The sequence below is a fragment of the Sarcophilus harrisii genome, chromosome 2 (assembly GCF_902635505.1).
Source record: "Sarcophilus harrisii chromosome 2, mSarHar1.11, whole genome shotgun sequence".
Classification (NCBI taxonomy): domain Eukaryota; kingdom Metazoa; phylum Chordata; class Mammalia; order Dasyuromorphia; family Dasyuridae; genus Sarcophilus; species Sarcophilus harrisii.
The window spans coordinates 38,261,627-38,283,683 of NC_045427.1; the positions used below are offsets into that span (position 1 = coordinate 38,261,627).

A 22,057-nucleotide genomic window follows, 5' to 3' on the forward strand; every position below is an offset into this window, starting at 1 on the left:
TGGGAACTTCCAGCAGAGGGGGACTCTCAGGCCCTGAGAGATTTATTCTCCTTAGTCTGTGTTTAATTTTGCAACCTGAATAATGTGGAAATGTTTGCATGATTGCACATGCATAATCTATATCAAATTGCTGATAATCTATATCAAGTCGACCGCTGTTCTGCTGTTCCAAGCAAGCTCCAAACTTACTGTTACCGAAGCATCTGTGAAACTTGCTGCAAAAAAGCAACGGCTGGCCTGTTGGAGACTAGACTGAAAAGGCACTGGCTGAGAGCGGGGACCTGGTTTGCAAGCCCTGTCTGTCTGAAGTGCAGCCTCAGTTTCCTTATCTGTAAAATACAGTTAATTAACACCACCAGGTTGTTGTGAGAATCAAATAAGATAGGAATTGCAAAGCTCTCAGTACAATGTCTGATGTATAGCAATTTATATATAAATGTTAGCTAGTGTTTATCGTTATTATTTTTTTTCTTAACATTACCTGAATTTATTCAGGAGCCAATTCTCCAATCTGTGAATTTTCCAGGGCTCCTGATTCTCTACCCTCATTCTCAATGACAATGAACCACTGATGCTCATATGATAATTTCGAGTTTGCAAAGTCCATTACATATATACAATGCAAGGGGAAGTAGCATGGAATGTGGAGTCACAGAAAAGTCCCAGGATCTGAGTTCGAATCCTGGGTTATCTTGGGTAAACTTCTTGGGACTTCTCTGAGTAGATAAATGCTTTAATGAACTAAAATAACCACATAATGCTATAGAAAAGCTAAAGCATGATTCATCCACTATTTAACACAATAACAACACAGTTCATTCCAACAGAAAATCATTATGTAGCTACAATGTCCATATATATATCACAATAATTTATACTGAGTCCCCCCTGAATTCTCCTCTCACTGTAAGGGAGCCTCTTCACGGCCAATCTTCCCAGAAATTCCTTTTCCATTGTCTACATTGGCTTTTGTCCTTGTGTGAGAGCTTTGAAAGGAGATTCCACAGCTGTGGAGGGGACAAAACAACACTGCTCCTCCCCCTCTGCCATACAATAGCACCAGGTCACACAAAAACCCCTCTCTTCCCTTCTCACCCAGAGAACTTTCATCTATAGATCTCCCTTGAAAGTGGCCAATCGCACATCCTGACACCGCTGAGTCCTGGTGGGAAGGCCCGAACACTTGATCTGGGGGCCATTTCCTGCCATTGCCTTGTTTTCTCTTGAATACTTTTCCCATTATCCACCTAGAAGGCTTTTTACCAGGGGGTTCTCCTTTGTTTGTTTGATGATTGTTTGTTTTTTTGTTTTTTTAAAACTGTGCTGAACTGGACAGATTACATATGCACAGCTACAGGCCTCACACTGGCCTGGCTACACCCCAGCTCACTCCTTAGTAACACTGACTTGGAGCTCAGTGGGCAGAGCAATGAGCAATCAATCAACCCGACAAGCATTTATTAACCGCCTACTATGTTCAAGGCACTGTGTTTACAAAGTAAAGCAAAAACATTGTCTCTGCCGTCTAAAGAGACTGGGGGACCCACTTCAACCAAGCAGATAGAAGTCCGGAAGCGCTGTTAGACATGGCTCTTTTTTTCTTTTTAATGGAATATCTAACCCAGAGGCAATCCCAGGCCAGTAATCTATCTTGGACTTTGTGGTCAGGTCAAGGTTCACTGGAGGAAAGGATAAGTTATGATAAGACAGAGGAAACCAGAGTACAGTTTGTGATCAGAAATTGCAGCTCCTAATACCACCAGCCTTCAATCTCCTTTTCCCACCCCTTTTTTTACTTCTCTTTCTCTGTGTGTGTGTGTGTGTGTGTGTGTATGTGTGTGTATATACACACACATACATATATATATATATATAATATATATATATATGTCTGTGTATTTTATATATATAATTTAATAATATCTAACACATTATAAAATATGGTGCATAGAGAGAGAGCATATAAATATATGCCCTAAACATAATGCCTCCTGCTGAAATGGAATAGAGATGGAGGAAGGAGAAAGAGGCAAGAATATTCAAAGACCAAAGGAAGAAAGAAATTCTTTGGTAAATAGACATTTATGAGTTTATAGAGGGTAGCAAGTTAGCCTTCCACACAGTTCACACAGTTCCCAGATGGCTATTTATGGCAGACCAGGCTAACAATAAGAGGTTACAGAAAATGCATTACAGCAGAAGCTACTGGAGGGCAAGAGCTACCTTTCTTTTTGCTTGTATGTATATCCTCAGCATTTAGCACAGTACCTAGCACTAAGAACTTGATAAATTCTTGGTGAATTGAGAAATCTGGGTGCTACAAACCCTGCCTCCCGCTGCCTCGATTCCTGGAAATGACTCCAGTAGGGCTCAAAGAGTGCCAGCTGGTTTGTCAGTGGAAGCCTCAGATGGTCTTCTGCAGCCTTAACCTTTGCTAGTTCAAGACAGGAGGCAGAAGCTCAGCTGAAGGGGAACCGGCCTGTCACAGAACAGTCCCCTTCAGCTGCTTGGAAAATACTTAGATCCCTGATGGACCTTGGTGGGCCCCCCATGTGGTGTGGGGGGTTATGGACGGGAGCTGAGTGGACTTACCTCTAAGCGCCCAGGCTAACATCAGAAATGAGCTTTTTTTGTTTTAATTTTAACTAAAAATTATCACAAACATATTCAGCCATCTCAGTCCTAAAGGGCTATAGAGCCACTCCTATCGATACTATTTTTCTATTTAGAAATGATGAGCAGGCAGATTTCAGAAACGCTTGGAAAGACTTACATGAACTGAGGCCGAGGGAAGTGAGCAGAACCAGGAGAACACTGTAACTGAAACAGCAATATTTTATGGTGATCAGCTATGATAGACTTAACTCTCCTCAGCGATACAATGATCCAAGACAATTCCAAAACACTCATGATGAAAGATGTTTTCTACCTCCCGAGAAAGAACTTTGGAATCTGAATGCAGATCAAAGCATATTATTTTCACTTTTGTTTTGTTGTTTGTTTTTTCTTTCTCATGATTTCCCCCCTTTATTCTGTTTCTTCTTTTACAACATGACTAACATGGGGAAATGTTTAACATGATTGTACATGTATAACTTATTTTGGATTGTTTGCTGTCTTGATGGGGAGGGGAGGGAAAAGAGAGAGGGAGAAAAATTTGGAATTCAAAATCTTACGAAACTGAATGGTAAAAACTACCTTTACATGTAATTAGGGAAAAAAAAAAACTATTAAATGTAAAAGAAAAAAAAATGATTCTTATCAGATAGCCTTGAATATTCCATTAAAATCAACCCCACCTCATTCCCATCCCAAAAGATCCAGTGCAAGCAGCCAGGTGCTGAGAGAAAGCTTCCCAACCTGTGATGTAACAGCTGCAGCAAACAAATTAAAATTAAAACAACAAAGCAAAAAACTCACTTCTGATGTTAGCCCGGGAGCTTAGAGGTAAGTCCAATCAGTTCCCGTCCATAACCCCCCACACCACATGGGGGGCCCACCAAGGCCCATCAGGGATCTAAGTACTTTCCAAGCAGCTGAAGGGGACTGTTCTGTGACAGGCCCGTTCTCCTCCAGCTGAGCTCCTGCCTCTTGTCTTGAACTAGCAAAGGTTAAGGCTGCAGAAGACCATCTGAGGCTTCCACTGACAAACCAGTTGGCACACTTTGAGCCCTATTGGAGTCATTTCCAGGAATCGAGGCAGCGGGAGGCAGGGTTTGTAGCACCCAAAGCGTCTCTTTTCCCAGGGCTGGGAGTTAATTAATTCCAGATAAACCTGTTAGAGAGTATTTGCTGCTTGCTCATTCCAACCTGATTAAGTTTAAAGGATGACCCAAGAAACAACATGCTTCAAGGACCATGCTGGGTACTTAAGGGATTTCCAGATAATCATTTCCTTTTCTCCCTCCACCCCCCATTTCTTCCTTTTATTTTCCAATCCTCTCCAGGACTTCAAGTTCTGACAAAACTGCTCTCTGGGCTCTGGATCTAAGCTTGACCTACTTACTTCAAACACTCTAATGACCTGTAGGGAAAAATCTAGGATTGTGCCCTCCGAGAATAAACATCACTGTCATTGACCCAACTCTGTTTCTGCTTTTCTAGCTACTTTTAATTCTTGGACCTGGAAGGAAAAGCTTCTTTGCACTACCAAGGTCTTTGCTCCAGGAGTTTCAATTAATCAATAAATATTTATTAAGTGCTCACTCTAGGCCAGGCACTGTGCTAAGTGCTTGGGATACAAAAAGAGGCAAAGACAGTTCCTGATCTCTCGTGTTGACAATCATCCAGTGGTGATCCTAGCCTGGTTTGGTATCCAGTTTTATTGATTATGTTCCCATCAGTCGCATCCTCCCCCCAAATCTGTCTTAGTCTGAGCTCTGAATCCATCACCTGACTGTCTGGAAATGGGAAGCAGGTTCCATTATTCATCCTCTGGAACTGCATTTGGACACTGAATTGAGCAGAGTGCTTGAATCCTTTCGAGCTCTTTGTCTCTGTTGCTGCTGTTATTGCATGTTGTTGCGGGTATTACTGAATAAATCGTTCTCCCAATTCTGCTTCCTTCACTCTACATCACTTCATCAATTCTTGGTGTCACTGAAAAGTGAAAGTGAAAGTGCATCCCATCACAATGTTCCACTATATTCACATAATCGAGCAGCTCAAGTGGTACAGAGGAGAGAATGCTGGACCCCGGGTTAGATTAAATTCAAATCCTACACCTCAGACACTTAAAAGCTGGATGACCTTGGGCATGTCGATTCATTTCCCTGCGTTTCAGTTTCTTCATCAAAAATGAGAAAAAACTGTAATAGATAATATTAGATGATCAGTATATTTGTGACCTCAGAGGATGAAGGTCATTACCAACAACTGGGGGAGATCAGGCCTTATAGAACTTCTTATCCAACCCCAAAATTGAATTTTAAAGCAATTCAGCTGGAGGAAAGAAGGCAGGCAAGTGCCCAGGCAAACAAAGGCACTGAGGCAGAAGGCAGATAGCATATTGGGGGTGGGGTGGGGTGGGGGGGTGGAACTACTTTGACTGGAAGAGAATTTAGAGATGCTCTAATCCAATAATATTGTCATTTACAGAGGGGGAAACTGAGTCCTGAAGTTGGATTGAGGGCCCAGACTAAGCGCATACAGCAAGGCAGAGCTGGAGCTAGGAGCAGAGCCCAGAGCCTCTGCCTCCCCATCGGGGGCTTTCAGCATGCCACACTACTTCATCTCTTGCTTTACCTCAGTTTCCTGGGGATAAGATGGAGCCAACCTCCCTTACTGGGATGTGGCAATAAAATTAACTAACAAATGTGAAATTCTCAGTTCTCCTCTGGAAACAAGGAGAGACACAGAAACCACCATCCTATTCAGAGAGATAATCGAGTCTTTTGTCTCTTGTTTTCTAGCAGCTGGGGTTCAGAAAACATAGCTTCCTCAGTCATTCATTCTTGACTGACTGGAGAAGATGCATCCCCAGTAACCCTGTTCTCTGTGAATCAGCAGTTCTAGCAGGCTCAAGATCCCAACGCTTTTCGCCATTCAGTGCTGTCTGACCCTCAGACCCTAATTGGGATTTTCTTGCAGACATACTGGAGTGATCTGCCATTCCTCAGAGGAACCTGAGGCAGACAGGGTTAAGCAATTTGACTGGGGTCATACTACATTGCTATTACATATCAGATATTTGATGTATCAGATACATATCTATATTCCATCCAAAGTGGTCTAACAGCTGCTTCCTGAACACAATATTCCACCTCACACCTTTTTTTCATTTATACAAGCTGTTCCCCAACTTTCAAATGCATTCCCTCCTCATCATTACGTCTTGGAATCCTTAGGTCTTCCCTGTTGAGATATCAATTTCTCCCTAAAGCCTTCCCTGATCTCCCAATATCACTTCCCTATTCAGGTTATTTCATATTTATTTAACAATAAATGTTGTCACACAAATACTCTGTCTGCGTATCTCTATCTTTCTGTCTGTCTCTATCTCCCTATCTCTGTCTTTATCTCACTGATGGACTAGTCCATTAAGTTGTCCCTTTAACGGCACATCATAATTTCAATAACAGATATTCTTCTTCTACTTGGTTTTTTCCCTGAGTGAATTCTCGGGGCAAATGTTTTTGAATGACCGTGTATCTCCACCAAGAGACCCTACAATGTTGCAGAACTTGGTATCGACCAATTAATCAACTATCAAACATTTATGAAGGGCTTACTATGAACCAGGCACTGTGCTAAGCGCTGGAGATACAGAAAGAAGCCCTCAAGCTCCTGCCCTCAAGAAGCTTACAATCTGAAAAAGTCGTTTGTAAAACAAAATCTCACCACCTCTAGGAAATCCCTCTCCAGTGCAGTCTCTGGGCTATCCTTTCATTACCCACCTTTGGAGAGCATACATCTCTCTCTCTGCTTTATGCCTAACTTGTTATTTATGATCAGAAGGTTGTCCCTATTCTATCATTTCAAAGAATCTTGAATCATTTTTATGGATAGAGAGCAAACAATACAAACAACAAGAGTAGGGTGGTAGAGTGGATAGAGAGCTGGGCCTGGAGGAACCGAGTTCAAATTTGCCCTCAGACACTTCTTAGCTGTGTGATCCTAGGAAAGTCACTTAACCCAATTTGCCTCAGTTTCCTCATCTGTAAAATGAAATGGAGAAAGAAATGGCAAATCATCCAGTTTCTTTGCTAAGAAAAACCCAAATATGGTGACAAAGAGTTGGACGCAACTGAAAAATAACTGAATAACAAACATTTGTTACTTAAACTAAATTCTCTCTCCTCCAAAAGAGGAGGAATCTGGCTCAGCATTATTGTTATTTCTCAGATTATTAATTCCATTTGAATGAAATGTAATGAACATTCATCAAATACCTAGAGTGGTGTTTTTCTAGGGCCTCAGTTTGCTTCTCTGAGTTTGACAAAGGGATCTCTAAAGCTTCTACCAGCTCTGAACCTTTGACTTTCCACGGAACTAGATGTTATCAAATTTAGATTCCTCAGACAAGATTCAACCTGACTCCCCTCTGCCCTCAATTATTTGTGTGGTTTTTGGTCAGAGAAGACCCTAAGTACCTCCTCCCGCTCAGTGCTCAAACTTGTTCTCTCTGTGAGCTCCAACCTCCAATGACTGAAAAACATGGAGTCTCCAAGTGTCCTCTGGCAGCTGCCTTAAGCACAAGATGTGGTCAATCACCATCTGTGATGGCTGGCTGGCACTCTGTGTTCTTTGGAGAGGAAACAACATTCAAACATGTAATGGACCATAGATATTAAGGTGTGTGCTCCCCTTCACACACACAAACAGAGACACCTTGTTAGAAAAAGGAACATGAAAAGCAAACCTTAAACAGATGCAGGCCTCTTGGCTCAGTAAGAAAACAGATGAAATTCAGTTTTATGCTGACAGTAACAATCCGAAGCGCTTTTATGACGCCCTGAAGAGTATTTATGGGTTAAAACCTGTGGTACACCTCCACTACTCAGTGCTGATGAAATCACACTGATTCTGGAGAGATGAGCTGAACACTTCCATTGTGTTCTCAGCAGAGCATCAGCAATCAATGCTTGATGCCAGTGACCATATTCCTAAGATGGAAGTCAAAACCTCTCTAGTCAGATTTCCAAATGAAGAAGAGGCTTGGAATTCCATTAGGCTCCCCTTGTATGACAAAGCACCTGATGCTGATTCTATTAAAGTTAAATTTATAGGGTAGGAAATCCACTGTTCATCAAAAGCTGACTGAAATTTTCTGGTTAAGAGGAGGGTTATCCCTCAACTATTCAAGGATGACTCCATGGTTCATCTTTATAAAGATAAAGGGAATAGGTTGTACTCTGACAATCATAGGTGGGGGAGGTCTCTCTCTCTCTCTCTCTCTCTCTCTCTCCTCTCTCTCCTCTCTCTCCTCTCTCTCCTCTCTCTCTCTCTCCTCTCTCTCTCTCTCTCTCTCCTCTCTCTCCTCTCTCTCCTCTCTCTCCTCTCTCTCCTCTCTCTCTCTCTCTCCTCTCTCTCTCTCTCCTCTCTCTCCTCTCTCTCTCTCTCCTCTCTCTCTCTCTCTCTCTCTCTCTCTCTCTCTCCTGAAGCAATTGGTGGTAAGTGATTTGCCCAGGGTCACACAGCTAGGAAGTATTAAGCATCTGAAGCCAGATTTGAACTCAAGTCCTTGCAACTTCAGGGCTGGTGCTCTATCCACTGTGCCAACTAGCTGCCCTGGAATATCTCTTAATCATTGCTGCAAGATTCTTGCCAGAGTCTTCCTTAATAGGCTGATCCTGCACCTGGAAGATGGTCATCTACCCAAGAGCTAGGGTGGCTTCAGAACAGGCCAGGGAATGGTCGATATGGTGTGTGCTGCCTGATGCTTCCAGAAGAAGTGCCAGAAGCAGAACAGAGATCTACATATAAAACTCATCAATCTGACCAAAGCTTTCATTACTATCAATCATGAGGGCATGTGGAAAATTATGGCAAAATTTGGGTGTCCAGAGGGCAATTTCATGACAGCATGCTTGCTCAAATTCTGAAAAATGGCTGATGCTCTCTCACTTTCTCAATCCCAGACACCTTCGATGAGGATGAAAACAGCATCAATGATAGCTGCCACACTGCTGGGAAATTATTTAACTTGAAAAGGCTTTAAGCCAAGACTAAAGCGAAGGGAGAGTTGGGGCACAACTTTTTGTTCCCAGATGACTGTTTCCTCAATGCAGCTTCCAAAGATGAGTCACAATAAAGTACGAATTGATTCTTTGCTGCTCATGCTCATTCTGGCCTGACAACACCAAGAAAACAGAAATTCTCCACCAGCCAGCAATGCACAGTCCATACCTGGAGCCATCAATTATGACAGATGGAGAAATTTTGGATGCTGTGGATAAGATGGCTTATCTTGGCAGTGTACTTTCCAGAGATGCACACATAGGTGGTGGATTTGATGCACACACTGCCAGAGTTAGCTTAGTGTTTAGGAGGCTCCGAAGGAAAGTGTGGGAGAGGCTGACCACCAAATTGAAGGTCTACAAAGTCACTGTGCCGACTTCATTGTTGTTTGCCCGTGAAACCTGGACAGTAGACCAGGGTAAGCCAGAAACCGAATCGCTTCCCTTTGAATTGTCTCAGGAAGATTCTGAAGATCACCTGGCAAAGTGAGGTACCAAACATTGAGGTCCTTTCTGGAACTGAACTGCCAAGCACGCAAACCTACTGCAGAGAACTCATTTAAGGAAGATGCTCACATGGTAGTCAGAAGAAGTGATTTGAGGACTCTAGAATTGATTACGTGACATAGGAGACACTGGCACATAGGAGAGCGCCCAAACATGGCACAACCACATCAAAGAAAGTGGTTTCTTTGTCTCTGTGAGAGAGGCAGAATTGCAACAGCTCACAAGAAATGTGAGTGCGCCAATTTAGAGACATCTTCACCCCAAATCTTCACATGGACTATTTGTGCCTGACCCATGGCAGATCATTCCAAGCTCATATTGGTCCCACTGACCCCAGTGGGATACGCTGTCCCTCGACCCCCACAGAGCGATGTCCCGCTGGCCTTCTTCAAGAACAAAGGACGGCCACCAACTAACCACGACCTCAGTGCTTGCTTCTCTCCTCCATGTCACCACGTCCCCCTTCCCTCCCCCTGGATTACTTTGTTTTTACTTGTATTGTCTGCACACGTGCTGTTTCTTCCTAGGAGAAGACGAGCTCTTTGAGGGCAGGAACCATTTTGTTTTTTTTAACCTTTGTATACCCAATATTTATCAAACTCCAACAGAAGGGGTTTAATAAGCGATCAGTGAATGAATGAAAACTATATAACAAGGTCCGTAGCACAGAGGGGTTAACCTTGGGTTTTACCTGACTGCCACAGAGGAGGAGGAAAATCCAAAAGAAAAAAAAAAAGGGTTAATCTCTGCTCTGGAAATATTTTTTCTGGATCTTGGGCTCTGTTCCCATATCAGATTTTACTCTGGTGAAAGATTTTCCCGGAAGTCCAGGTAATTAATAATTCAGTTCAAAAAGCATTTAGTAAAACACTTATATACAAGACACGGAGCTGGGCATTGGGTTTGTGAAGATGAAAAAGAACAAAGTTGCTGCCCTTGAGAAGATAATTTGTTTCAACAAGTTGTTATAAGTTATAAACAAATAAGCAGATACAAGATAATTTAAGGAGATGAAATTAACAAGTAGGAATATCAGTCAGTCAGCCAATCAAAACACAGGCACTGCACAGCTGGATGGCACCACAGTGCAGAAAGTGCCTGGGGCTGCAGGCAGGAAGACATCATCAAATCCAGCCTCAGACACTTATTGGCTGTGTGACCCTGGACCTCATCTGTAGGATGAGCTGGAGAAGGAAATGGCCGACCACGCCAGTATCTTTGCCAAGAAAACCCCAAATGGGGTCACAGAAAGTCAGACACAACTGGAAAATGACTGAACAGTAATTCTGTGCTAAGCAATGAGGATACAAAGGCAAAAAGTGTCCCTGTCCTTGTAGAACTCCGAGTCTAATGGCCAGGCTTCCTGAAGGACGTGGTGCCTAAGGAAGATGCTGAGGAGTCAAGCCGGGACACACCATTCATGCAGGAGAATGACAGAGAAAAGCAGCTGTAAGCTGATCGTGAAGAGGCTTTCCTGCATCCTGCTGCTATTGTTCCAGGGGACCCCAAAGTAAACCACTGAGGCACTTCAGAGAGACAAGGAAGCTTGGGGACCGGACACAAGTGGGAGAGAAGTCCACATCACGAGCCTCTTACTCTGAGGGTGTAACAACCACACAGCATCCATTAGCCCCAACCTCTGGGCCAGGAAAAGGTGACCCTGGGAATCTGGAGTCATAGAGGGACAGAGTCCCACATCTCTGCCCTCATTGCAGAGGTGACCTTGTACAGAGGACTTTGGCAATAAACTGTTGTTGCTAAATCATGTCTGACGCTTCGTGATCTTGTTTGGGGTTTTCTTGGCAGGGACATTGGAGTGGTTTTCTATTTCCTTTTCCAGTCCTTTTACAGATGAGGAAACTGAGGCAAACGGGTAAGTGACTTGCCCTGGTGTCTGAGGCCAGATTTGGAGACGAGTCTTCCTGACTCTGAATCCAGTGCCACTAGCTACCCTTGCTCATAAATTCAGAGTAAATTAAAAGTGGAGGGGTAAATCTGCAAAGATGAAGGAATTATCTACACCCAATAACAGAGCCTTAAAATACTAAACAGACACACACTCAGACTCCAGTGGCTCCCTATTACCTCCAGGATCAAATATAAAGTCCTCTAATTAGCACTCAAAAGTCTTTCACAACCTCCTTTTCCATCCAGGCTTTTACATCCTGAACATCCTCCCCCAACATAGGCAAAAATGTAAAAAAGTGGCACTGGCAATCTGGCACAAGATCCTCCATTTCAACTCTGGGCATATTCCCTGTTTGTCCCCCATGCCTGGAATGCGCTCTCTCCTTATCTCTATATCTCCCACATTCCCGGGCTTCCTTCATATCCAACTAAAACCACATCTTCTTTCCCAATTCCCCTTCAGTCTAGTGTCTTCCCTCTACTCATTATCTCCAATTTTTCCTGTATAAGTATCTTGTTTGTTGCTTATGTTGTCTCACTATTACACTGGGAGTTCATGGGGGTAAACACTGTCATTTGTTTTCCTTTGTGTCCCTTCTATTGGCACATAGTAGGTGTTTAATAAATACTTCTAGACTGACTGAACCCAATAGAGCCAACATTTTGCGCCTGTTCCCTCCACCTCCTTCCAGTTCTCTTTCTCCTCTCCTGCCAGGTACCTGTCCCCACTCTGTCCAAGAAAGACATCCTTTGTGCTCTCCAACACAAACTAAAAATTCAACATCATGATGAAAGCTTCCCCATCTTTCACCTACATTATTTTTAAATGGCTTTACCTTTGTGATCTCAGTTGTTTCTCACCACCACCCTGTGTAGTGTGGGCAAAGCAGAGATTCCTTCAGGACTTCATCCATGAGAGACCTCGTTGGCTGGGCTACTACATCCTCTTAATTTTCTCCCCTGGTCAATTTAGCAGATAAGCTTCAGGGCTTGTCATGTTCATAAAGAACTTATATGAACTGATCCAAAGTGAAGTGAGCAAAGTGAAGTGGAGGTAGCAGTCACTACCTCCCAACGTGGGGCTAATTTGTTGATGGACTCCTCCAATCCAAGTGAATTTGATCCTCAAATCAAAGGAGTCACAAGTGAAGCCTGTCCATCTGGCTTAGTCATCCACTCTACAAGCATAGTAAGAGCTCATTTCTTTAGATATAAAGAAAGAGCCCCTGAAATCCACTAAGTTCTAAGAACCCAAAGCCATCTTCTAGCCAAGCTAAAATATGAATGCTACTTTGGTGGAAAGGTTTTCTATCCTAATTCCACTGATAAGAAAATAGACTCAAAGACACAGGGGAGGAGTCTGATCAGATTCATTTGTTCTTTTTAAATTGTATTTTATAATATTATTTTCCTATTTAATGTAACAATATAGATTTTAAGAGGTAAATCAAATTTTAGCTGAATAATTACAATACTTTCTTTTGGTAATTAATATCTGTTGTGAGTGCTATATTTATAAAAATTTCGTAAAAGAATTACAGAACCTAGGGCACTGGCCCTGAAGTCAGGAGGACCTCAATTCAAATCTGACCTCAGACATCTAACCCTTACTAGCTGTGTGATCCCAACAGCTTCTAAATAAAAGAGAATTACAGAACTTGAGTAATTTGCATATTCTTTCTATTGCCCCCAACTCACAAAATACATTCAAATAGAGTCTAAGGCAAAATATTTAAGTATGCTGCTTTATCTTACCAAAAAAAATTAATAAGTCCTTCATGATGAACCAACTCTGGTTTTAACTTAATATTTAAGTCAAAAGACAAACTCATTACTTGAGATGTAGGCTGGTGTTTGTGTTTTTTTTTAATGGGGTGTAAGGTTTTGTATTTCTTAAAAAAAAAAAAAAAATTCAGCCTCTTTTCACAGTTTTGCCAAACCCCACAATAATGGCAGGTCTTTCCTAATGGCCCTGGTTTTCCCTTTCTGGAAAAAATTCTGACCCAGAACTCCCAACTTCGATTTTGCAATCCTCCAGAGTATCTTAAAATTTCTCAAAGAACATTAAGAAATTCTATAAACAAAATTAGTTGTGATTCACTGTCCTATAAAATATTTACCACTGAGCACTTTTCAGAGGCTAGGAACTTTTTCTCTCTCTCTAGACCATCCAAATAACGTGATCTGTCACTAGTCCTGAAATGCTGAGTCCTATCCCACAGGAATTTTCTTGGCTCAATGTGAAGTCTCAAGTCGTACTAGGTATTTGTCCATAAATTTAATCTCCAAAGAGGACAATCAATTGCAAGAATTCTGCCTTCATGAATGAAGGAAAAAAGGGGATGTTTAATGCAATGTTGGTGGAATTGTGAATTGGTCCAACCTTTCTGGAGAACAATTTGTAACTATGCTCAAAGGGTTATAAAACAGTGCATATCCTTCCTTTTTGACTCAGCAATAGCACTACTAGGCCTGTAACCCAAAGAGAGCAAAGAAAAAGGATTTACTTGTAACACAAATATTTATAGCAGCTCTTTTGGTGGTACCAAAGAACTGAAAATCGAGTCGATGCTCATCATGTCCATTGGTTGGGGAATGGTTGAACAAGTTGGGGTATACAACTACTGGAATATTATTGTGCTCTAAGAAATAATGAGTAGGATGCTTTCAGAAAAACTTAGAACTTATATGAACTGATCCAAAGTGAAGTGAGCAAAACCAGGAAAACATTGTCCACAGTAACAGTCATATTGTACAACAGATGGTTATCAGTGAAAGACTTAGCTACTCTGATCAAGGCAATGATCTGTGAGAATTCTCTCTGGAGAGAGAACCAATGAACTCTACGTACAAATTGAAGCATATTTTTCTACTCTTTGTTTTTTTTTTTTCTTTTTTACTTTTTATTGCTTGCTTTTTGTTTTGTTTCTGCAACACAGCTAATGTGGAAATATTTTGCATAATTTCACACACATAAGTGATAATGAATGGGCAGGAGGGAGAGAATGTGGAATTTTTAAAATGTTAATGAATGTTAAAAATAGGTAGCTAGACAAAGAATTCTTCCTTTATGTCCGGTGTTACACATAAGTCCCATATAATAGAGATGATGAATCCCCCAAAGTGTTCCCATTATTTGAATGAGCATGGCATATTTCTATTGGAGTAGAACCAACTGTCATGTTTTACATAATTATAACTTTAGAAGAGCATGAATTCAAAGACATTTCAGGATTTTCATCATTCACTTAATTAGAATGAAGCTGTATTTCCCCTAGATCATGAGATCTCTAGAAAAGCACTCTGCTTTCTTTCCATCAAGTAAGAAAAATCAACAAAGCCAGGAGCCAAGAAAGGTAACTTGTTCTGCCTGGGCAAGTTTGTCCCAACCCGTGCTCTTGGCTGAGCCAAAGGAAGTTTCCCAGCAAATCATTTCGCAGGGCCAAGAGGGGCACTTGGCCAAAGAATCTAAGCAATTTGATCCCATAAACTCACCTAGAGTCCAGTGTCCATAGTCAGCCTCACTCTAATTCAAATTTAGGGAGTACTTAACATGCAGAAGGAGTTTTATAGTCCTTGTTAAAGCTCACTGACATTTGTCCAAGCCCTTGAGGACTGGCTTTATTATACGCTATATCTTGCAACGGCATCATTAATAAGTAGTATCATTGAACATATAAATAAACAATTCTTGGCCCACTTGGCTGCTCATGTATTAATAATAATAATAATAGCAAGATCAGTAATGAAAAGCTACAGTAATGGTAGTAATAATAGTAGCAGTAGATAATATTCTAATGATGATGATACTTCTCATCTTTTCAAGATACTCTTACAACTTGTCTGAAGCAATAAATAAATAAAAATATGTATAAAGTGCTTGAAAATTTACAAAGGGCCTTACATACAATATTTCATTTATTCCTCTATAACAGCCCCAAGAGAGATACAATGGAAATGATTTATAACCAACTAATCCACAAGCAATTATAAAGTGTCTACTCTGTGCTACTCACTGGGCTAAGCTCTGGGAAAACCAAAACAAAATGCAAAAGAGCCCAGCCTTAATGGGGTAAGACAACATAGACATAAATCAGTACATACAAGATAGATGGAAGGCAGCCTTTAAAGAAAGGCCCTGGCAGCTACGGGGACTGGGAAAGGCTTCTGCCCTCTTTAAACTGTCTTTTTTCATTTGACATTTTTATTCTGAACTTAAACATCCTCTCCCCCCCCCCCAAAAAAAGGAGAGTGAGTGAAGGAGAGCATTTCCAAATACACAGCAGGACCCAGAAGTTGTATGTGAAGCCACAAATCTCTCAGTCATGCTACTTGCTTTTTTAAAGTATATAATAGGGGCAGCTAGTTGATGCAGGGGAAAGAGCACCAGTCCTGAAGTCAGTAGGACCCGAGTTCAAATCTGACCTCAGACACTTAACACTTCCTAGCTTGTGATCCTGGGCAAGTCACTTAACCCCAATTGCCTCAACAAAAATAAATAAATAGAATAAAATAAAATATATAATAAATTACCCTGTCTGTCTCTGTCTCTTTCTCAACTTCTTTCTGTTCTCTTGCATCTATTAAAAAAAAAAAAACCCAGTTTCAATAGCCTTTTATTTGGGATCACTACTGCTCAACCTCCCAACAACCTACCAAAAGGAAACAAAACTTTTGGTAATAGATAAGCAGAATCTAGCAAAACAAGCTCCCACGTTGGCCAAGTCTCCTTCTGGCCGAATGTAGCTCCTCTGTCAGGAGGCTGGTAACAGGCTTCATCCTAGGCTCTCCCAAAACACAGTCAGTCTTTGCCAGTTTTCTTAACACTATTGTCCTTAATTTGTTCTTCTTGTATACTTAGATAAATTGCAAACAGCAAGGTCCACTCCCTTCTCTCTCCTTTCTACATTAGTGTATTCCTTTTATTTTTCCTTCTCTTTCCCTACTTAAACCACTAACAGGTCTGAACTAATCTTAAAGGAAGCCAGGGAGTATAAGGGTCAGGGTTTAGAGGTGAAAGCATTTTGGGGTCGAGAAAGTCATAGAGACATAGGATTTGAAGCAAATGGACGAAGATGGCAGGACTGTGAAGGGCAATAAGGTGATAAAAGACTGGGGAAAGCAAACAGCCAGTTGATACAGTGGATAGAGCATAGTCTCCGACAGGCACTAGCTGTGTGACCCTGGGCTAGTCACTTAACCTTTGATTGCCTCAACAATAGCAACAACAAGAAGACTGGAAAAATAGGAAGGGTCCAGATTTTGACAGGCTTTAGATACAAAACAGAAGTCTTTATATCTGATTTTAGAAGTAATAGGAAGCCTGAAATTTACTGAATTTGGAGGAGGGAATGGGTAGGACAGGAAGTCATATGATCAGACCTATTTGTTGTTACTTCATCAATAAGTGTTATTCAACTCTTCAAGACTCCATTTGGAGGAGAGTATTTTGCCATTTCCTTCCCCAGCTCATTTGCAGATAAGAAAATTGAGGCAAACAGAGTTAAGTGACTTGCCCAGGGTCACACAGCTAGGAAATTTCTGAGGCCAGATTTGAACTCAGTAATATGAGTCTTCCTGATTCCAGGCCTGGCACACTATTCAGTATGGTGACCTACCTGCCCTCAGTCAGAACTGTATTTTAAGAAAATCACTGACAGCCATGTGAAGGATGATTGTGAATGGGAAGAGCCATAAGGCAGGGAGCCCAATCAGAAGGCTAATACTGCAATAGTCCAGAAAAGGGGAGAAAACGGTTAGGTGAATAGGAGAAGGTGATCAATGTATGTGACAGATGTTACAGAGAAATTCTACGTGCGGGGGATGAGAGAGGAGATTCAGAAAGGAGCAATCTGAGCTGTAAAAGGGCTCTGTCCAGGACCACCCAGCTCGTGCCAGAAGACACGTGCTACCCAACACACAACCCTACCTCATTGCCTAGGTGCTAGGTTCCCTGAGAAAGCTAGACAGGAATTCACCAAATTAAACAAAGCCAAAAGGGAGTGGGGTGGGAAGATGAAGTATAAAAATCACAAGACATTTAAAGTTTGAAGAGAGCTCAAAAACTCATCTTGTTCAATCTCATGTTATAGCTAAGAACAGCAGAAGGAGGCCAGATGACTTGCCTACAATGTGAATCCAGTCTTCTCTCTCCAAATCCAGCTTGCTCACCACTGCCCTACACTGCGCCAATCACCACTCCCTTCTTTTTATTATACATATATATGTCATATATATGTATGTGTGTATATATGTGTATGTGTGCATATATCTCATATGTATTGTGTATGTCATATATGTGTGTCATATGCGTGTCTATATGTGTATGTGTGTATATGTCATATATGTGTAGTGTGTGTATATATATATATATAATTTTTTTTTTTTTTTTTGCAAAACTGTTCCTTTCTTACACGTAAATTCTTTTTCTTTCCTTTTTTTTCCTTTCAGGGAATCAGGATTAAGAGAGACCCGGGATCACACAGATAACATTTACTAAGTGTCTGAGGTTGGATTTGAAGTCAGGTTCTCCTGACTCTAAGACCAGTGCTCTATCCACTGTACCACCTAGCTGCCCCCTTACATGCAAATTTAACCCATGTATGCAGTTCTTCCCTTCTTCTTAGCTAAGTGTAGTAACTAGAGTCTTGGACCTGGAACCGAGTTCAAATTTGGCCTCAAATACTTACTTTGTCACTTTACCTGTTTGCCTCAGTTCCTCATCTGAACCACTCCAGTATCTTTGCCAAGAAAACCCCATGGATTTGTCCATGGCGTCAATTTAACAAATGAAAGACAAAATAGGGATGATGGCAATCTAGCTCCCAGAATTCTTGTGGGAATGAAATGAGTTAATATCTGTAAAGCACTTAGCAAACCTTAAAATGTTCTATAAAGGTAGCAATTTAGTATTATTATTATTTTTACTGAGGCAATTGGGGTTAAGTGACTTGGCCAAGGTTGCACAGCTAGGTCTGAGGTAAGATTTGAACTCAGCTCCTCCTGACTTCAGAGCTGGTGATCTATCCACTGTGCCACCTAGCCACCAGCAACTTATTATTATTGTGTTAGCACTCTTATACTTCCCCTGCTCCCCACACTCAGAATTCAGGCCCCTGCTGCCAATATGCTGTGGCTTAAAATTGCATTTTGGGAAGATCTGGGAACCTCATCAGCATGTCATAGTTTCCACGGAGTTCAAGTTCCAATCTACTTTTACAAAGGTACTTTTGGAAACTTTGCAAACTGTAACATCAGAGTGGAAAGGCACTAAGAAATGTACTTTGTAGGGTACTACTGTGTAGGGTAGTGATGCAAGAGGAGCACTGAAATTCTTAGAACTATCAACACCAAGGACCCTCCCCTCCCCCCCTTCATCACCACTCCTATCAATAAGTGACAGCAAAAACCATAAAGGTTCACAATCCCTTTTTCACATAATTTTTTTGCCTTTAGATTTTCTTCTTCATTCACTTCATTTGGGTTTGTTTGGAGGGGAAAATAGCCCAAAAATTGTTTTAAAGGGGCTGAGAAGTAATGGTGAAAAGAATGTTGTTGTTTTTCCCCCACTTCCAAGTAAATGTGTTAATGAGGGATTAGAAATGTTCTCAAAAAGTAGGAGGGGAAACCTGGGTCTCAGGAAATGAAAATATATCCGTGTGTGTATGTATGTAGGTGAGTGGGTATATGTGTGCGTGTCTGCCAGCAACTAGTCCCGGGGGAAATATGTATGTATGTATGTATGTATACCTGTGAGTGTGTGTGTGTGTGTGTGTGTGTGCGGTGTGTGAAAGAGAGAGCAACCAGCAAACTCTGTCCAGAGGCAAAAGAACCCAACCGGCAAGATCTGGGGGGAAAGAACAGAAAGTGTCTAAAAGCCCGAGTTTCTCAATCTACTTTCGCCAGGAGCAGCTATGGCCTGAAATTGCCCGTCCTTGACAAATGGACCCGAACTCGGGTGTTTTTCAGAACTGCGAGCTCTTTCGGTAACTCCTCCCCTCCCCACCCCCCTTCCTTTGCAAATAGCCTTTCCAGATCACGCCAAGAAAGATTGCTCTGGTCCCAAGGGTGTGGTGCCAATCTGCAAACGCACATTTGGGTCCCCCCACCCACCCCAAAGGAAAAAAAAAAAACCCTTCAGAAGAAAGGAAGCAGGAGCCTCCCCTCCTTCCCAAATTTAGGACTGAGCAACATCCTTAATTGCCAATTTCTCCTCTCCCCCGCTTGCAGGATCCCAGGAACCGTATTTATTCCTTCTGCAGAATGCGAGGTCGCCTGCCAAACAAGGTTACAAGGAGGCAAGCTCCAGGGTGCCGGGCCCAGCGCCTTGGCAAAGGACGGCACGAACTGGCTTTTCACGGCGTGACAACCTAACTCCTGAACTTGGCACCAGGAAGACCTTGGGTTCAAATCCTCCCTTGCCTCGACCGCACCCCTCCCCCACTCCCACCCTCATTTAAGAACTGCAAGCCAAGGGCAAGTCATGGGGTTAAGGGCATGGATTCAGAATGGGAAAGGACTCCTAAGGTCATCACGTCCAACCCCTGCATTTTAATAATGAATTTCTATAGCTCTTTAAGGTTTGCAGAGAACCCTACATGTATCATCTCACTGGATCTTCACAATAACACTGTGCCGATTATTCCCATTGTCCAGGAGAGAAACTGAGGCCGAGTAAGGGGCTATGTGATTTGCCCAGGGTCATACGGACTTCCAGACCAATCAATAGCATGTCTCTCTACCACGATACGTTCCCGCTCCAGAGTCAGAGCTTTCTCCTCATCTGCAAAATGGAGCTAATAATCCCCGCAGGATGAGGCTCAAATGAGATCCTGGCGCTAAAGCACCCGAGAAACTTTAATGCGCTAGATAAAAGGCCAGTTATTCCGATTCCGGTCACCCCAGACTAGCCACGAAAACGCTCGCAAGCGGCGCTCCCTCTCCCTGGGTCGTGTGCCGCATCGTTAACTGCAGCCCGGGTGGCCAGGCGGAGCGTCCCGGGCAGCTACCGCCCTCCCCCAGCGCACGAGTCTTATCTCTCCTCTCAGAGCTGACTCCAAAGCGCACGCACTCACTGATAGGCAGGACCCGGGGCCGGGCCGGCGGGCTGCCAACTTGTCCGGCCTGTCACCGTCCCCGGGCGGGGCCCTCCGCCCCGCTCGCTCTGTCGCCGTCACCCGCGCAGGCAGCGGCCGAGGGAGGGCGAGCTGAGCCAGCAAACACCTGTCTGCACGTGGACGGACGGGGCCGCGGGGGCTGCTCCAGCTCCCGGTCTTTCCCACCGCCCCAGAGGGGCGCAGCGCCCCAGGCTCCCCTCGCCCTGCCCCGGAGACCAGGAAGCGGCAGAGCGGTGCCGACGCCCGCGGGGCACGGACCCCGCCACTTTCTCCAATCGCCCCACGCCCCTTTAGGGCCTGGCCAGGGGTCAGCCCTGCCTATTCAGCCGTCTCTAGATGCCTAGGGACAGGAGGCCCGCGGGGCCGGGGACCCAGGAGTCACTAGCCCCCACTTTCCACGCTCTTACGTAACCGGCAAGCGAGACCCCACAGTACTCGGGTCTCGCTCTCGGCTCTGGGTTTCGTTACCTTCTCCAAATGGCCAAGTAGGGAGGCGGCAGGAGCCCGGCTGCCCTCGACTAACTGGAGCCCCTTTGCGGACGGATGGCCGCGGGCTGCAGGTCCGGGAGGGTAAGGCGACTGGGAGCCCCAGCGGGAGCCGCGGCTGGCAGGCAACTCGGCCGGGTTTCGCTCGCCAGCGGCGCGGCGCGGCGCGGCGCGGGTTTTCCTCGGTCTCCCAGCCCTGCCCAGCTCGGCTCGGTCCCGCCCAGGGGCCGCGGCTTCGCAGGCTCCCCGCCGGGTGCCCAGGGCCAACTCTTGCAGTAGTCCCCGAGGCTCCTCCAACTTAGCTCCGGGCAGCCCCGCACGCCCACGCTGGCGGACAGGCTCGCACAGCCCAACTTGGAGCGCGGCTCTGCACCCTCAGCACGCGCCGCTTACCTGGGGCTGCGCGGGGCGCAGCAGGTCCGAGCCGCCGCTCCGCGCCGGGGCCGTGCAAGCGGCTCGCCTGTCTGGGCTCCGGGGCTGGCTCCTCGTGCAGTCTCGCTTCCCCACCCTTCCACCCACCCACCTTCCGCCCCCCCACTCGCCGGTCACGCGCCTTCGGGCGCGCGCCTCCCTGCCCTCCCGCAGCCCGCCCGGCGCTAGCGCCGACTCCCGCGAGGGTCTCGCACATTCATTCCCACGGCTTCGCTCGCCACGCAGATGACTCAGAGCCGCGGTGCGTGGTGGCAGCGGCAGCGCCAGCCCGAGCCAGAAAGCCTGAGAATTCCCGGAAAGCGGAGGGGAATTCTTCCCCTGGGCCTTTGAAAGGAGCACCATCCATCCCGGAGATTCCAGAGATGTGGGCTGAAGCAGCTATTGGAGCATCATCCAGAATGTTGTTTTCCGCGTGTGTGGGTAGCAGTTGCTAGCCCGCTCTCCCCAGCAGCCAGACCCGGGCCCTCCCCATCTTGTGGCCCCCTTCCGGGACTCGCAGATTCTCCGGCTCCATTGCAAAGGATCTCAAAAGCCACTTAGTCAGGTCTGCTCATTTCACCCGCAGCCAGCTCCCTTTGGGAGCGGCTCCCTTGCCAAGGAGGCACAAGGAGATTCCCACCTGTCCCACGGGCTTCCTCCTCCCTGAATATCATCTTGACGGGGACACAAAGGGTGACACCGGTGGCAGAAGGCGGTGCCCAAACTTGATATGGATCCCCTGAACTGGGGGGGCATCGGGTTAGATGGGGACCTTCTGGACAATGAATCAACAACAAATTGATTTTCCTAGGCAGGAAAATACACGCCTAGCAGGAAGTCTTCAGGTCCTGGTGAAGATCTTTTCATTTGTACCTGCTTTCTTTACACCTCTTCAATAACAAACGATTTTTTTTTCATGATATATTCATGTAGCAATGAATGATTAGGAGA

At 44.3% G+C, this 22,057-nt stretch overlaps 1 protein-coding gene across 6 annotated transcripts in view; it reads right to left on the bottom strand.

Moving 5' to 3' along the window:
* IL34 (interleukin 34) overlaps window positions 1-21,449 on the bottom strand; it is a 63,562-nt gene extending 42,113 nt beyond the window's left edge. For 3 of the 6 annotated variants that reach the window (XM_031949973.1, XM_031949970.1, XM_031949971.1), the window contains exon 1: window positions 21,089-21,446. The gene's annotated coding sequence lies outside the window, so the exon portion shown is untranslated. Of the gene's footprint in view, window positions 1-20,677 lie in introns of all 6 variants that reach the window. The other 3 variants (XM_031949972.1, XM_031949969.1, XM_031949974.1) reach the window with 2 other exon arrangements.
* Between the last annotated feature and the right edge of the window lie 608 nt (window positions 21,450-22,057).